The sequence below is a fragment of the Homalodisca vitripennis genome, chromosome 3 (genome assembly GCF_021130785.1).
Source record: "Homalodisca vitripennis isolate AUS2020 chromosome 3, UT_GWSS_2.1, whole genome shotgun sequence".
NCBI lineage: Eukaryota > Metazoa > Arthropoda > Insecta > Hemiptera > Cicadellidae > Homalodisca > Homalodisca vitripennis.
In genome coordinates this window covers 207,169,438-207,188,820 of record NC_060209.1, presented here as the reverse complement: position 1 = coordinate 207,188,820, position 19,383 = coordinate 207,169,438, and positions in this window count along the sequence as shown.

The window sequence follows — 19,383 nt, the reverse complement described above, 5'->3', positions numbered from 1 at the left end:
ATCCACCAATTACCGTAACTCTGAAACTTCCTGTGTGGAGATCCTCACACCAATGGACACCCTCCTGTTCCTCATTAAGAATCGCTGCAGACTACTCATCCACCAATAACAATTAATTCTGGAACTTCCTGTGTTGACAGCCTCACACCAACAAATACCCTCCAGTTCCTCAATAAAAATCGCTGCAGACTACTCATCCACTAATTACCGTAATTCTGGAACTTCCTGTGTGTACATCCTCACACCAATGGACACCCTCCAGTTCCACATATTAAGAATCGCTGGAGACTACTCATCCACCTATTACCGTAATTCAGGCACTTCCTGTTGGGACATCCTCACACCAATGGACACCCTCCAGTTCCTCAATAAAAATCGCTGCAGACTACTCATCCACTAATTACCGTAATTCTGGAACTTCCTGTGTGTACATCCTCACACCAATTGACACCCTCCAGTTCCACATATTAAGAATCGCTGCACACTACCCATCCACAAATAACCATAATTCTGATTCCGCCTGTGCTTACATCCTCACACCAATGGACACCCTCCAGTTCCACATATTAAGAATCGCTGGAGACTACTCATCCACCTATTACCGTAATTCAGGCACTTCCTGTTGGGACATCCTCACACCAATGGACACCCTCCAGTTCCACATATTAACAATCGCTGCACACTACTCATCCACAAATAACCATAATTCTGAATCCGCCCGTGCTTACATCCTCACACCAATGGACACCCTCCAGTTCCACATATTAAGAATCGCTGCAGACTACTCATCCACCAATTACCGTAATTCTAGAATTTCCTGTGTGTACATCCCCACACCAATGGACACCCTCCAGTTCCCTCATTAAGAATCGCTGCAGACTACTCATCCACCAATTACCGTAATTCCGGAACTTCCTGTGTGAACATCCTCACACCAATGGACACCCTCCAGTTCCACATATTAAGAATCGCTGCACACTACTCATCCACCAAATAACCATAATTCTGAATCCGCCCGTGCTTACATCCTCACACCAATGGACACCCTCCAGTTCCACATATTAAGAATCGCTGCAGACTACTCATCCACCAATTACCGTAATTCTAGAATTTCCTGTGTGTACATCCTCACACCAATGGACACCCTCCAGTTCCTCATATTAAGAATCGCTGCAGACTACTCATCCACCAATTACCGCAATTCTGAACCGCTTGTGCGTACATCCTCACACCAATGGACACCCTCCTGTTACTCATTAAGAATCGCTGCAGACTACTCATCCACTAATAACCATAATTCTGGAACCGCCTGTGCTTACATCCTCACACCAATGGACACCCTCCAGTTCCACATATTAAGAATCGCTGCAGACTACTCATCCACCAATTACCGTAATTCTGGAACTTCATGTGTTGACATCCTCAAACCAATGGACACCCTCCAGTTCCACATATTAAGAATCGCTGCAGACTACTCATCCACCAATTACCGTAATTCTGGAACTTCCTGTATTGACATCCTCACACTAATGGACACCCTCCAACTCCTCATTAAGAATCGCTGCACACTACTCATCCACCAATTACCATAATTCTGAATCCGCCCGTGCTTACATCCTCACACCAATGGACACCCTCCAGTTCCACATATTAAGAATCGCTGCAGACTACTCATCCACCAATTACCGTAATTCCGGAACTTCCTGTGTGAACATCCTCACACCAATGGACACCCTCCAGTTCCTCATTAAGAATCGCTACAGACTACTAATCCACCAATTACCGTAACTCTAAAACTTCCCGTGTGGAGATCCTACACCCTCCAGTTCCACATATTAAGAATCGCTGCAGACAACTCATCCACCAATTACCGTAATTCTGGAACTTTCCTGTGTGAACATCCTCACACCAATGGACACCCTCCAGTTCCTCATTAAAAATCGCTACAGACTACTAATCCACCAATTACCGTAACTCTGAAAACTTCCCGTGTGGAGATCCTACACCCTCCAGTTCCACATATTAAGAATCGCTGCAGACAACTCATCCACCAATTACCGTAATTCTGGAACTTCCTGTGTGAACATCCTCACACCAATGGACACCCTCCAGTTCCTCATTAAAAATCGCTACAGACTACTAATCCACCAATTACCGTAACTCTGAAACTTCCCGTGTGGAGATCCTACACCCTCCAGTTCCACATATTAAGAATCGCTGCAGACAACTCATCCACCAATTACCGTAATTTCGGAACTTCCTGTGTGAACATCCTCACACCAATGGACACCCTCCAGTTCCAAATATTAAGAATCGCTGCAGACTACTAATCCACCAATTACCGTAACTCTGAAACTTCCCGTGTGGAGATCCTACACCCTCCAGTTCCACATATTAAGAATCGCTACAGACTACTAATCCACCAATTACCGTAACTCTGAAACTTCCCGTGTGGAGATCCTCACACCAATGGACACCCTCCAGTTCCACATATTAAGAATCGCTACAGACTACTAATCCACCAATTACCGTAACTCTGAAACTTCCCGTGTGGAGATCCTACACCCTCCAGTTCCACATATTAAGAATCGCTGCAGACAACTCATCCACCAATTACCGTAATTTCGGAACTTCCTGTGTGAACATCCTCACACCAATGGACACCCTCCAGTTCCACATATTAAGAATCGCTACAGACTACTAATCCACCAATTACCGTAACTCTGAAACTTCCCGTGTGGAGATCCTACACCCTCCAGTTCCACATATTAAGAATCGCTGCAGACAACTCATCCACCAATTACCGTAATTTCGGAACTTCCTGTGTGAACATCCTCACACCAATGGACACCCTCTAGTTCCACATATTAAGAATCGCTGCAGACTACTAATCCACCAATTACCGTAACTCTGAAACTTCCCGTGTGGAGATCCTACACCCTCCAGTTCCACATATTAAGAATCGCTGCAGACAACTCATCCACCAATTACCGTAATTTCGGAACTTCCTGTGTGAACATCCTCACACCAATGGACACCCTCCAGTTCCACATATTAAGAATCGCTGCAGACTACTCATCCACCAATTACCGTAATTCTGGAATTTCCTGTGTTGACATCCTCACACCAATAAATACCCTCCATTTCCACATATTAAGAATCGCTGCAGACTACTAATCCACCAATTACCGTAATTCTGGAATTTCCTGTGTGTACATCCTTACACCAATGGACACCCTCCAGTTCCTCATTAAGAATCTCTGCAGACTACTCATCCACCAATTACCGTAATTTCGGAACTTCCTGTGTGAACATCCTCACACCAATGGACACCCTCCAGTTCCACATATTAAGAATCGCTGCAGACTACTAATCCACCAATTACCGTAACTCTGAAACTTCCCGTGTGGAGATCGTCACACCAATGGACACCCTCCAGTTCCTCATTAAGTATCGCTGCAGACTACTCATCCACTAATAACCATAATTCTGGAACCGCCCGTGCTTACATCCTCACACCAATGGACACCCATCAGTTCCACATATTAAGAATCGCTGCAGACTACTAATCCACCAATTACCGTAACTCTGAAACTTCCCGTGTGGAGATCCTCACACCAATGGACACCCTCCAGTTCCTCATTAAGTATCGCTGCAGACTACTCATCCACTAATAACCATAATTCTGGAACCGCCCGTGCTTACATCCTCACACCAATGGACACCCATCAGTTCCACATATTAAGAATCGCTGCAGACTACTCATCCACCAATTATCGTAATTCCGGAACTTCCTGTGTTGACATCCTCACACTAATGGACACCCTCCAACTCCTCATTAACAATCGCTGCAGACTACTCATCCACCAATTGCCGTAATTCTGGCACTTCCTGTGTTGACATCCTCACACCAGTGGACACCCTCCAGTTCCACATATTAAGAATCGCTGCAGACTACTAATCCACCAATTACCGTAACTCTGAAACTTCCTGTGTGGAGATCCTCACACCAATGGACACCCTCCAGTTCCTCATTAAGTATCGCTGCAGACTACTCATCCACTAATAACCATAATTCTGGAACCGCCCGTGCTTACATCCTCACACCAATGGACACCCATCAGTTCCACATATTAAGAATCGCTGCAGACTACTAATCCACCAATTACCGTAACTCTGAAACTTCCCGTGTGGAGATCCTCACACCAATGGACACCCTCCAGTTCCTCATTAAGTATCGCTGCAGACTACTCATCCACTAATAACCATAATTCTGGAACCGCCCGTGCTTACATCCTCACACCAATGGACACCCATCAGTTCCACATATTAAGAATCGCTGCAGACTACTAATCCACCAATTACCGTAACTCTGAAACTTCCCGTGTGGAGATCCTCACACCAATGGACACCCTCCAGTTCCTCATTAAGTATCGCTGCAGACTACTCATCCACTAATAACCATAATTCTGGAACCGCCCGTGCTTACATCCTCACACCAATGGACACCCATCAGTTCCACATATTAAGAATCGCTGCAGACTACTCATCCACCAATTACCGTAATTCTGGAACTTCCTGTGTTGACATCCTCACACTAATGGACACCCTCCAACTCCTCATTAACAATCGCTGCAGACTACTCATCCACCAATTACCGTAATTCTGGCACTTCCTGTGTGGACATCCTCACACCAGTGGACACCCTCCAGTTCCACATATTAAGAATCGCTGCAGACTACTCATCCACCAATTCCCGTAATTCTGGCACTTCATGTTTGGACATCCTCACACCAGTGGACACCCTCCAGTTCCACATATTAAGAATCGCTGCAGACTACTCATCCACGAATTACCGTAATTCTGGAACTACTTGTGTTGCTATCCTCACACCAATGGACACCCTCCAGTTCCTCATTAAGAATTGCTGCAGACTACTCATCCACCGATTACCGTAATTCTGGAACTTTCTGTGTTGACATCCTCACACCAACGAATACCCTCCAGTTCCTCATTAAAAATCGCTGCAGACTACTCATCCACGAATTACCGTAATTCTGGAACTACTTGTGTTGACATCCTCACACCAATGGACACCCTCCAGTTCCTCATTAAGAATTGCTGCAGACTACTCATCCACAAATTACTGTAATTCTGGAACTCCCTGTGTGGACATCCTCACACCAATGGACATCCTCCAGTTCCACATATTAAGAATCGCTGCAGACTACTTATCCACCAATTACTGTACCATAATTCTGAAACTTCCCCGTGTGGACATTCGACTTTCAGTCTGTCATGGAAATTCCACCACTTTGACTTGCAATGCTTTAAGGTTGATCGCAGAGTCCCTCTCGGCCACAGAACTGTCGACGCAGGGGAAGACGTTAGTAGATCTTATGAGGTTCCTAAAATCTCCAAAGATGACATCCATCACCTCATTACTCCAACCATCAGACTCGATGCCGGATTCCACAACTAATCCTCAAGTCTCGTCATTGCAACACAAGATGACAAGAACTTATCTTTCAGAAAATACTTCTTAATCTTCGGAAACACAAACTCTTCCTCTGTGGGAAGTGCACCCCGAAAGTATACCATGACTTCTACACTTTCAGCAGTTCTACTAACCGCCGAAACAATCGATCAGGCCCTCTTTGGGAAATTCACCTCCCTTGTCCAGACTGCAAAAGAGGGCGTACCGCTCCCTTGCTATTGCAGGGCAGACAACAGCAAGTGTTCAGCAATTTCCTCCTGCTCGTCACACATACTACAGGATATCCCGAAGGATACCGACTCTGTGAAGATGCTTCCTCAAGACACCATGTCCCATAACAGGAGAAGACACCTCATCATCATCATCTGACGTTTCCGTTATCACGGGTCGTCGTACACAGCCTCCTCCACTTTTGTCTGTCATTCCAGTCTCCTCTTCCTCCACCTGCATTTTCTGTAGTCCCCTTCTCTCTATGTCTTTCCACACTTGGTCCTCCCATCTTCCTCTTGGTCTTCTTCCTCTTTCCTCTTTTCTAGTGCTATTCTAGGCATTCTAGTATCTCCCATCCTCTTCACATGCCCCATCCACTGTATTCTTCTTTCCATTGTCTCTTGCAGTGAAACTACCTTCAATCTTTCTCTGGTTATTTCGTTCCTTATTCTATCTCTTCTTGTAGTCTTCTCTATTCTTCTTAAAAATCTCATTTCTGCAGCTTGCAATCTGCTTAAATCATTTTTAGTCCACGTTTACGTCTCTGCTCCATATAATAAAATTGGTTGGAAATAAGATTTATACAATACTTTTGATTCTTTCCCAATGTTCCAACTCCACACAATCTTCTTCACCATATTGAAAAACTTTCCACTCTTCCATATTCTGTTTCCTATCTCTTCTCTTATTGTGCCCCTATCTGTTATGATACATCCTAAATAACAGAAATTCTTCACCTTTTCAAGTCTTTTTTCTTCAACTAACACGTCTTTGTTATTTCCTTCCGTTCTCTCTACTTTCATTACTTTACATTTTTGTATGTTCATCTCTAAACCATATTTCTTCGCCACTTTTGCCCATTTGTTCAACTCTCGTTCTAACTCTTCTTCCCTATTTTCCCATATCATTATGTCATCCGCATATGCTATCGTCTTAAGTTCTTCTGCTCCTCTGTTTCCTTGTACTTCTAGAATAATTTCATCCATTATAATATTGAAAAGGAAAGGTGACAATATGCTTCCCTGCCTTACTCCTCTCTCTGTTTTATTCCGTTTATTTAAGTTTCCGTATATTTTTCTTCAATTCTCACCCTGTTTTTACATATGCCGTACAGGTTCTTTATTCTTACTACTATTCCCTCACGCAATCCTCTCTTTCTCATATTCTCCCATATCCTTTCAGTACCTTATCATATGCCTTCTGTAGGTCTATAAAAGCTACCATTGTATCTTTTCCGTATTCCCACCTCTTTTCTAACACTTGTCTCATCACAAAGATAGCATCCACCGTTGACCTACATTTCCTAAAACCACATTGCTCCTCTCGTCCTGTTTCTTCCAGTACTGGTCTAATTTTCTGCAACAGTATTTTTTCATAATTTTTTTTGTGTATGGCACAACAAAGTTATTCCCCTACAATTCTCGCATTTTTGCTTATTGCCTTTCTTAAAAATCGGCACTATTATTCCCATTTTCCAGTCTTCTGGTATCTTCTTTTCCTTCCAAATCACTCTCATCACTCTGTACAACCATTGCATTCCTAATGGTTCCGCCGCCTTTATCATCTCAGCCGTCAGCTCGTCTATTCCCGCAGATTTCCCCTCTTTCATCTCTTTAACCGCTTTCTCCAATTCGCACATACTAAAATCCTCTTCATCTTCTGTCTCCTCTGTCATATCTCTTCTTTCCTCTTCATTTTCTGTTCCTTCCAGTAGTTCCTTAAAATACTCTTTCCATGTCTTCAAAACCTCTTTCTCCTCCCATTTGATTTCCCCTGAAACATCCACCACCTTAGTCAACATTTCTTTAGGTTTCGTCTTGTTCCTTATCACCCCATAAAAAATCTTATTTCCTTGGAAGTTTGATTTCAGTTTTTCTTAAAAATCCTTCCATGTCCTCTCCTTTGCCTCCTTCATCATCTTTGCTGATGCCCTTGCAAGTCTCTTCCATTTGTTCCTCTTTTCGTTTGACCTATCCTTAAACCATTCTCGCCAAGCTCTATTTTTGTTTTTAACTGCTTCATCAATTCTTTCATTCCATCAAGGGGTATCTCTATCCCTTCTTTTACCTGAAGTTCGTCCACACGTTTCTTCTGCAGCTTTGACTATAGCATTCTTGAAATTTGTCCATTCCTCCTCTCCTGTTTTGACCTCCCCCTTGGGTATTGTTCCTCTAATGTTATTTACAAACTCCTCTCTAACTTTCGTATCTTTTAACTTCCATCAGGAGAAGACACCTGATCTACTTAATTAGAGAAGGTTAGGCGTCACTCTGAGGAAGGTGGCTGTAGAACCATTCTGCTCATTCTTAGTCCCGGATGCAGCCTCCACCTTCTCTCATGTTCAGCGTGAACCACTTCGAGAGAACCCCAAGAGTCAAACCTAGAAATGCCACAGAACTGTTATGTTCTCATCATATTGGACACTGATCTTTAGCTGGCCAGAGCATCAGTTCTTTCGTTCCCAGAGATCCCATCATGACCAGAAACTTAACAAACAGTGACATTGTCGATTCAGGTAAGGGAAGAAATTACCTTATATCGATCTCAGATTACACACGAGTCCAACACCTTCAATACTGCCTTACTATCAGTGAAAATGCTTACTCCTATAGTGCAGACAAAGATTCTCACGAGCACACTCCATAGTAGCTGTAACTTCTGTCTGAAGGTCTGTGGGATAAGGACCCATAGGGATCACCAGTTCTCTAATGGTCTCACCCAACAATTTCATCGCCTGTGTTTTAGAGCCGTCTGTAAACCATTCTAGCCTCCCTAGAAGGTATAACAATCCAAAAGGGTTTGTCGAAGGAAACTATGTGGCATCTGAAAAGAGATCAAGTACAGAGCATTCCCTTGAATCAGGATGCTGATTCTGCAGTGCCCTCTGTTACAGCACGAGTTAGACAAAGTCCCGCCTGCTGAAGATAGTAGGCAGTCATCCTGGCCATAACCTAAATGACAATGTCAAGACGGGCGATATTGAGGCAACAGTCTAGAGCTGAGCCCGGCACACTTAAAAAAGCCCCAGTGATATCAAGGCAAGCCATCCTTTGGATGCCAACAATACCAGCCACCGACATTTTGTCCTCCGTTTTTGGCCACAATTAGTGCAGGTTTAACCACGGAGATATAAAGCTAATATAAAAACCTCGGCTTACGAGTAAGTCTCCTAAGACCCTGGGATACGGCCCCACAGTTACGAGGCTTCTTCCGAGAAGCGCCTGTCTGGTTAGTTCTCGGGGGTCAAAGCAACATCGTGTCCCATTTAGTCTTGCGCGGAAATCCTCCGCTGAGAGCTGCCCGAGCGTCCTCTCTTTCCGCGTGAAGTAGAGTCACTTGGTGCTGACTTCTATCGCATTTTTAATATTTTGTGTAATTAGACGATTTCTAACCCCTCGGCCATTTGTTGTCTGGAAGCCAGGTGCCATCAGCCATATATTGCTTCATCACCATTTCCTTATGCAATTGGAAACGGAGCTTGAAGTTTTAGTCCAGTGCACGTACTTCAGATTCTGTGTCCGTGGACTCAAATTCTACGTTAGCACCACCAACTGTGGAGACTTTGTCGGAGGTGATTTAATGTGATGAGCAGACAGATACATCCAAAGCCAGATTACCGAATGCAACTGCCTGATGTACATGCTTCAGATCTAGATCTGTAAGGTTTTGTTTTATTGTTTTAAGACTCTATAAATCTCCCACGTGTGCTGGGGAAATAACAGGCCTATGTGGTTAGAGCCTTGCATGACCAGATAAGGCTATTTAAGTTTGGGAGGTGGCCAACTCCTAAGCGTAACATTAACACCACTACGGCAAGGCACAGAGGACAACCACCATTGTAGAGTGCACTTTCGTGGCACTAGCCTAGATCCTGCGGTTTTCGGTTGGACTCGAATCTTCCCATTGATTGTGAGTGACCCTGGGGACCCAGGTCGCTTGTGGTTTGACACATACAAGAAGGGCATTAACATCTGCATATTGAACAAGACGTCCACTTTGAATATATCTGCTCCAGATTATTGACGTGAGTCAAAACGAGAAATGTGTCGAGAACTGATCCCTGAGGCATATAAAGATTCATTTTTACTCTCTTGAGGTTGAGTTTCCAATTTAAACACATTGATCTGACTGCAATGAAGGACTTAATCCACGTAAATGGCACTTACACCGCAACATTCAAGCTCTTGCAACAGTTTCGCATGATGGGCGAAGTCGAAAGTCTTCGACAAATCAAGGAATACACCGAATGAACTCGCTCTCCACTGAAACCCTATACTACTACGTTCACAAGCTTATTTATTGCATCAATTGTTGACAAATCTTTGTGAAACCAAATTGGTCTGAAGAAAATATTTCAAATCATTCCACAAAGTTTTAAGAATTGTACTCAAACTTTTTTTGTTTTTATTTTTTAACAAACTTTTTGTATTTAAGAACAACCATTTGTTTACAATGCAGTTATTGTATACTGTATTCAAAAACCAAATTGGTCTGAAGGTAATATTTCAAACTATTCAGCAAAGTTCAAAAATGTTTTAAGAATTATACTAAAGACAGGCGAAATTATAATGGGTCTATAATTATTATTCAGAAAGGATTTCCTGTTTTTTGTAACAGAGTGGCCACCCGATCAGGAAACCAGGAATAACCGGAAATGTTCCTGAGAACCGGTAAATTTCCAAAATCAAGGATTTATAAAATCAAGTCATAGTTTGACAATTCCTTGAATCAAGAACTGATTAACCTTGAAACATATGTGGTGGAAGCGACGTGGATCGTGAAATTGTGAATAAAAAATCTGGACCACCCCCCCCCTCTATTTTGTTTTAAAGTTTGTAGTTTAGATATCCTGTGAGTAGTGATTCATTGTGGAAAGGAAGGTTCATTAGATGATTTTGAAACGGCAACTACAATATTTCAAATGTTGTTCCTCTCTCAAGTGATCTTATAAAAGTGTGATTCACTACAAACAGTAGCCAGCACGTACACTAGTAAAATCTCCAATTTCTTCGATTTGTTCACGAATGTTTATCGGATGTATATGGGTAGTCCAAGATAACTAGAGTCAATTGTGAACCCAAGGAATTTAATATGGTCAAGAAAGTTGACTTCTGGTACAATTGATTTGCTTTGCTCTTCTTCCAAATCCCAATTAGCTACTTTTAGAGGGGTTTACCAAGTCGTTTCCATTGCAATACTGATATGCCATGTTAACAGCAATGAGATTATTCAGGTATAGATTTTCAGGTGAACGTTTAAAGTTGTTTCGTCAGCGTAAAGTTTAGTGAATCCACTTAAGTATTCTGGTAGGTCCATTTGTAAAGAGGATGAAAATGCGTGGGTTGAGCACAGATCCTTGTGGCACCCGGCTTTGAATCAGCTGTTGGGATCGAAACGCTTTAGTGGTTCCTTTTACAGTAGACCTTAGTGCGACTACTACTTGACTTCGGTCTATGAGGTAGATGTAGCTTTCAAACCATTTCATGGCTGTTGCTATTTAGTTTCCTCGGTATGGGATTGTGTCCCAAGCAGTCAGATGCTTTATTACAATCTAACCCTTTGCCCTCGGTAGTGCCTTTTAAGGTTTGTCCTCTCAGATCGAATGGCCAGCACTGCTGGCCGCAGCCATTAACTGTCTAAGCTAGACAAATTTTCTTATTTGTTCTCTCAGGTCGTATGGCCAGCGCTTCTGGCCATGGCTACTTCTTTGTCAGCTCGACGGTAAAGTTACGTTCACCAATTTACCAGGTCGGAAGCTATTTTGTGTTTAAAAACGTGTTTGTACATGAATGTGGTTTTTAATTGTTTTAAACCCCATATATTCACGTAAATGGTTAGGTTGTAATTTGTTTAAAAAGTTAAAACATACTGAATTTTATGGTGTAGTTTTATTTATTATACAACATAATACAGTACATTTATTTGAGTAAATAAAAACAGGAAACTTTTCAATGCAAACACTGCTTTATTTAAAACAATTTTTTAATTATAAAATAGCCCCGAAACATTACTTAAACTTATTCATTGTTAAAATTAATTTCCCCTTGAAATTCTTGCAGAGAAGAGACATTAGTTAAATATGGACAATTAGTGAAAAAAGTACAATGAAGTAGAGGAAGTGGTGCAAATGTGGAAACCCTGTTTTAATTTTATTCATAACTACTTGGTTTACCAACGAAATTTCTATAAACTCTGGAAAAGATTCACATACATGTTATCAACAATTGGAGCTTATGGTTTTATGCAATATATAACGTTTAAATAAGAATAATAATTGTTAATTAAAAATTGACCCTTTCATACGATGTCTAAAATGTGCTGGTAATGTGGAAATATTTGTTTTCTGGTTAAAAACACTGTAAAAACAATATTTCAGAACATGTATTATTATACATTACAAAATAACACAAAGGCTTCAGAAAAAGTGAAGAATAAAATATTCACTTGCAAAAGTCACAAATGTAATGTTCACTTTCACAACCAGCGCACAGAGTATGCCACCATGACTCACAAAGTAAGCATTTAACCCAAAGTTCCCCTCGAACATCACATGAAAAAGCCTCTCCACAAAAAATGCATATAGCGTCATCCTCTTCTGCTGGCATTTCACCCACAGACATCTCCATAACTGATTCCCCTGATGATATTGAATAGTTTTCTGAGTTTTCTTCAATTTCAAGTTTTCTTTTACAAGCTTTGAGTTGTTGATCTTTCCCTTTCCCTTTTGGAAGTAATTTTTAGATTTGTTCAAAGTTTTTCCTGACTGTTCTTCAAGTTGAAGTCTTTTGCAAGGTTTGATTCGTTGATCTTTTCCTTTCCCTTTTGAAAGTATTTTTTTTGGACTTGTTCAGAGCTTTTTCAAGTTCTGTTTTATAGGGAGAGCTTGTAATTACTGCAGACGAAGATGGGTTTCTTCCTCTATTTGAAGTTTTCTGCTTTAACCCAGGTATTGGCATTATATACACAGTGAGCAGGTTGATTTGAAGGGCCAGCTTCTTGTAGATCGATATCACTGGGCCGAAAAGGGTTGTCTGGTACTCCATCATCACGACAATTTTGAGAAGCAGGAATGGGCGTGCATGAAGGATTATCACCAACCTGAAGAGTGGTAGATTTTGGAGACTGAATGTTTACATCTGTATTTTGAATGGTTCCAGTTTGGGGAAAAGGTTCTGAAGGTAGGAAATCCACATTTTTAAAAACAGTGCGGTCACAAGGGTGTATTCCTGTAACTTTAAATCCAGTAGCAGCAATAAGTCCTGTTTGGCATTGCATGTAAGCCTTACCAAAAAGTTCAGCGATGTCATAAGGGCCTACAGGCCGATCGTTGTGTCGCAAAAACTGACGCACAAATTCACTATAGTAACTTTTCAACGGTCCCATAAATGTTTTATCTAAAGGTTGGGTTTTGTGGGATGTTTGTGGGGGAATGCTGACAATCGTCACATGATTTTTACGAGCTAGATCAATTATTTCAACATTCCTTGTATGGGTGTTGTGCCCATCGAAAATTTACAGGACAGGTGTTGCGGGGACGGTTAGCGGGCTACCCGAGTGGCAAGATAACCCGTAACAATTTTCACCTTGAAGAGTAGGAACTCAAGAGATGACTCGGTACATCGGGTTAAAAATAAGTTTATTGAAAATAGTCACTTGGCACAACTCTGTTCACGACGTGTAAAATGAAAACACCTGTATAAAATTACTACTGAGAATAAACTATTAACACACTATACTTTGTGGTACTTATGTTTAACAATTCCAACATCTAACTATTCTGCCTACTACCGCGACCGGTTCCTCGCTGTGCAGTCTGCGGAGACTGATCCCAACACCGTGACCGTTCCTCACTGTGCAGTCTGCGGAGACTGATCATTACTGCTGCGCCTCGCAGGGCTTAAATAACACAACCTATTAAGAGCGATTATCGCTCTGTACATATCATTGTCCAAAGTGGTAATAATCTGTAGATTGCTGTGTGAACAGTGACAATTTGTTAATGATAATGTTGTATATCTATTACTTATCTAACGTCTACTCTTCTCACGCTAACACTATTCTAGTTATTGGTACACATTAAATAATACATACAATCATGGCTACATGTTCTTACATACTAATATGATTACAAAATAATGTTACTATACAACACAGGGGACTCAACAGTCGGGAGTGTTTTTTGAAGAAAGTGGTTAAACCACTCTGTAAATAGATCTGTTTGGATCCATCCTGATGAGTGGCATCTGCCAAGTGCTCCTGGTGGCGCTCCTCTCATGAGAGCATCTGTCATATTTTTCCTGGAGAAGATTAACATAGGGGGTACAAAAGTTCCTCCGGCACTCATGCAGCAAATTACTGTAACGAGGGAACCCCGCTCTGCTGACGTGATTGCCCCCACTTGCCTTTTTCCTTTTAATCCCACAACATGTGGTATCTTACTTTGCACAACAGATAGCCCCGTTTCATCAACATTAAACACCCTGTCACTTGGGTAAGGATGTTTATCACACACAGCTTCTAAAATATTAAAATACTTATCAACAGCATCCTTATTAAAGCCATTTGCTCCAGAATATGAGGTCCCGATTAGTTTCTGTATAGTCAGCCCCTCTTTGTGATGTCTTATGAACAAGTCAAACCAGGCTCTGCCTGCAGTTTTATTTAAAAAGGGGCGTGGAATATTGTTTCTAACAGCCAATTGGTAGGCTAGTCTTTTTACATCATCTCTTCTTAAGCCATAAAAACGATCATCCATTTCTATTAAATATTCAACCAGCTGTGTTTCCAAATGAGCAAGTAAAACAGACATTCGCCCAACTTTGAGGTTTACACACTCCTCAGGTGTTTTATCGCTATTGACAAATCGTTGTAAAGACGTCTGAGGAACATTGTAAAGCTTCACAGCTTTTCTCAGACCCATCTTCTTTTCTCTTACTGAAACAATTGCATCAATCATAGGTTGGGAATCCCAATCTTGGGAAAGGATTGCGGCCAATAACTTTCCTCGGCATCTGAAACAATGCAAAGGAAATGTAGTAGACACAACCAATTTATGAGGGACATGTGGAAGCGTTTCCACATTTCCCCCTATGTTGTGTTTCCACATTACCAGCATCGCCATATTGAATTATGAAGTTAAATCTACGTCAAATTTTTAGGCTAGGAGTTTAGTTAGTTGCACCAGATTGTAGCGAATGTTTTACTTAACAATTATTGCCTAAGCACTAATAAATATCTTTTTGGACTATGTGATAAAACAAACTTTAGACATTTACCCTTAATGATTGAAAAATCTATAAAAACTTCAAACACCTGCTTCACTGACAATGAACCACGAGGTGACTACCAGAGCTCCTACAGGCTTGTTAAAGAAAGAGAGTAAGAAGTTGATGCAGTCACCGCTAGTCTGCAGCACCTCTCTCACAAGCTCTTCAAGTTAGGCTTCCACATTACCAACACGTTTCCACATTTGCACCACTTCCTCTACCATATTGTATAGACACACACTTTGAGATCAAATACTAAATATTTCATTCTTACTTCGCAATCGTTACTGAGTGTGTTTGTTTGCTTTTTTATTTTAATAAAAGCAGTTTTATTTTAACTGGTTTCATAATAACAGCAGTATTTTAATTTGCTCTAAACTTAAAATCATCAAATTAAAAGGTTTTACATTATATTAATGACTAAGATAAGAAATGATAATAATAATAATAGTTTTTAGTCATTTTTACATAAAAATAACCAAAATTAAGAACTAGTAATCATTACTGACATAACCTCAATTTCTAGAACAAATTTCTGTAAGCAATAAAGTCAATAATAATATAATGTTTTTGCAATAATACGTTATTGAATACACTTAAATACCTTCAAATATTTACAATCTGTCATTAATTTTTCCAAATATACTGCTTTACCACGCCCAACACTCAAAAGCAACAAAACAAACAACATTCAACATTGACTTACTTCACTTTCACTCTCAACCAAACACATGTTTTGTTAGAAGTAAAAACTAGTGCTGCTCCCAGTGGAAAATTAGTGAACTAATAACCTAAGTCACTTTCATTCTAAACACTTGTATGTCAAAGGTTTCCAAAAATGGACTTAACTCATATTTCATTTTTTTTTTTTTTACTTACGCCACTTTTATTCTCACCGGCTCATATGATACTTATAATAGTATGGCATGACTATAGATAAAGAAATATGACAAATAAGTATGAAAAGAAAACAAATCATTGTTATATGTCATACTTATAATAGTATGGGATGACTATAGATAAAGAAAACAAATCATTTTAAAAAGTAGAACAAAAATCACAAATGTAGTTTTTAAGAGAATCATAGCTGCTACAACCTGCATGTGCCCACTTCCCACAAATTACACACCGATACCACAGTTCAGTTTTAATGCCATATTCCCCGCTGACTAAACACATTTCACTGTCTTTGGAAAATAAATCTATTCCCTCGTCTATTTCATCGTCGTCGCATAACGTTGACTCATCTATTTCTTCTTTTGAAAACGTTTCTTCAAAAGAAATCTGTCTGCTGCACCTTTTCTTCTTTTTTTGACTTTGGATGTGGCCTTGCATTTGGTGATGCTTGATTTTATTTTGAGTTTACCCTCGACATGACCTGACTTCTTCAAAAGTTTAAGTTTTTGGAACAATCTTTGTGTCATCAATTACCTTTTCGATTCTACACTTAGCTTTCATATCTTTAATGACTCTTTTATTCTGTGCTTCCTTCAATACATTTGTCATGGGTGTGGACGTCATAATAATCGAATGTTGATTTCTTTCCAGTTTGGATTGTGTCCTGAGAGATAAAATCCAAAACTTTTCTCGTTTGTACGGGAAGATCCCTGCTGCACCAAATCCTGATATGCCCTTCACCATAATCGCGACGTTAATGTAAGCTTCATTGAAGATCGAAGCAATAATAAACTGATATCTTCTCGCAGCCATTTAGATCCTGTCATACAGAATGTTGAATGTGGGTATGGTGGTATAGAAACTAAGTGAATATAAATAGCTCTACAAAACTCATAGCTATCTATAGAGATGTGACTTCCGTGGTTGTCCATTATTAATAACACGGGGTCTGCCTTGGTTTGTTTGGCGTTCTCTTTGAAGTGCTTAAGCCAATCATTAAAAAAAACCTCGTTTGACCATTCGTTATTGAACATCTATATATGGTCCTAGCTGATCCTCCTTTTTCCAACTTAAGAAACATCCGCTTCCGGGGATAGATGAACATGGGAGGGATGTAAATTCCAGAAGTACTTACATGTCAGACCACCGTAATGTTCCTCCCTCGTTCCCAACTCGCAGAGCCTACCTGATGTTGGCCTTTAGGGGCTAAAACCTTTCCTGGCTTTTGAAACGTTGATATATCAGTTTCATCCATATTGAATACTCTTGTTGCTTTAAATAAATGTTTTTGATGTATTTTATCCGAGTTTGAAAAGAATAAACCAAATTCAGATTTATTAAGGGGAGCCAAACGTCTCATTTATCCTAATTTTAAATTTGTCATATTTCGGTACCATTTTCTTAAAAAGTACTACAGTAAGGTAAACCAAATTTCATAACTTGTTGTTATGACTCTTCCTCTGACTATTAAACCTAAAATTAAATTTATATATGATCAGGATTTTGTACAAAAATATTATATATATTTTGTAAAAAAATAACACTATAAAACTTTTAAGATTTTAAATATTTATTTGTTTGTTTGTTATTATACAGTTACGTTAGGTTTAAAATGTAAAGGAGGTTGAAAGGAACGTGTGGTGAAAAGTTCAAGGCAATACATTGACAAATGTTGGAAAAAAGTGTACCAGAAGTTGAGAATTTGAAGCTTTCGGGAAACGAAGCGGAAAGAAAATATTGTCTTTTTTCACACAACAACATCAATACCAGGTCCATACAGCTCTTCTTCTTCTTCCATGTGTTCCAGCCTCCTCTTATTAATTCTTGCTTCTAATCTGGCAGCCTTCGTCACTTCCTCAGCTTTTTTATTGGCTTTTATTTGCCGCAGTTGGTCAAGTGCCTTCAGCCCAAGTACACAATTTGCATCAGCCTGACCCAAGAGTTCTTAATAACCTGAGTTGTAAGTTAGTACAGAATCCCAAACTCCTATTTTGAGTGTTTCAAGCCCAACGAACACGCGTTTTGGGACCCGTGACCATACAATATTATTGAACGACTCGTTCGGATTTAGAGTCTTTCCGTGTAGGCATTTCCCCAGTAGAATTTTGCTAGACAAATCTTTGTAGATAGGTTTAATTTTGTTCATAACAGCTAAAGGGAGTGACTTTTTATGGGTGAATGCATCTTTAGTTACTAGGGAACATTGGTATTTACACCAAGAATCTTCTCCCTTAGGACAAAGTCCATGTTGTGGGCTTTCATCAGTTGATAGTCTGTGAAAAAAACGTTGACCAAACAGCTTTGTACATATTGTCGAGATTATAAATGTTCCTTCTAATTGCTGGACCATAATATGTCTGCAATTGAGTAGCTACTTCCATAGTAAGCCGATTTTTACCTGACAACCCCTTACCATTCTCAAGTTTTTCATTTTTACAGTCATTGCGCTATTTTAGATGCCAAAATTACGGTAACCAAAACAAACAGACAGCTGTTAAAATCAAGCAGGTGATGTAAGTAAAGGGAGCAGTGTAGCCAACATAAAATGTAAAAAAATGAGCGTTGAGAGGAAAAGTGGTGTAAGTCAGTGTTAATTAGTTTTGAGATAATTAGAGGTTTGTTAGAACTTTAACTGCAAATCACAGGAATACAAATAAATAATTATCTGTCCATATTACAGTAGTTAAAGGGTCTATATAACTACCTATTTAGTTCTTTAGTAATATTTAATTGTTTTTTTATTTTTTTAACAATTATTAATTTAAAACTTTTGACTTACACCACTTTTCTTAAAAAATTTATGAGTGAAAATGGAATTAAACGAGCAAAATATATTTAAAAAACTCAGTGTATTTTACATAAATATTAAAAAATATAAATTATTTTTAAAGCAAGAGGAACTCATGTATGTGAAATTTTACTCGTAGTCAGATTCACATTCTGACTGTCTGTCGATAACAGGTGTATCATCTACAGATGGTTCACCTGAGTCATCAATCAAACTGGTGAAAAATCCATGTTTGACTGGTGGAATGTAGGGTAGTAAGTCGAACATGTCCCTTTTCTTTGCTGAGGTCACTGGCCGCTGCCTTGAATATAAAAGTTCTAAAGGCACAAGCCCAAGATGGGCCTCTCTCCTTCCTTTTCTTGCAAGTGCAATGTCAATAGCGAAGAACTCAAAATCTTCATTCAGAGTTTCCTTGTAGAAAATCTTGTACGGTTGTTCTTTCAAGTACCGAAGCCATTGAATCTTGTGCCAAGATACTTTATCACCCACAGTGGTTTTTCTTCTTCTTGTGACGGCTTTTTCCAGGTTGGCTGTTGAATAAATGTCCTCCCTCCTCATAGCTTTAAGTAAATAGGGCTTTTTACGTTTTGATTTCACTATTGCACCGAACCAATCTTGAGGAACATTCATGGTTCTACCTTTTGAATAAGACTCAATCACTCCAAAGTCCGCATCGTTAGGTAAGAAAGAATGCCCACTGGTCATGAACTTATGATCAATTAGTT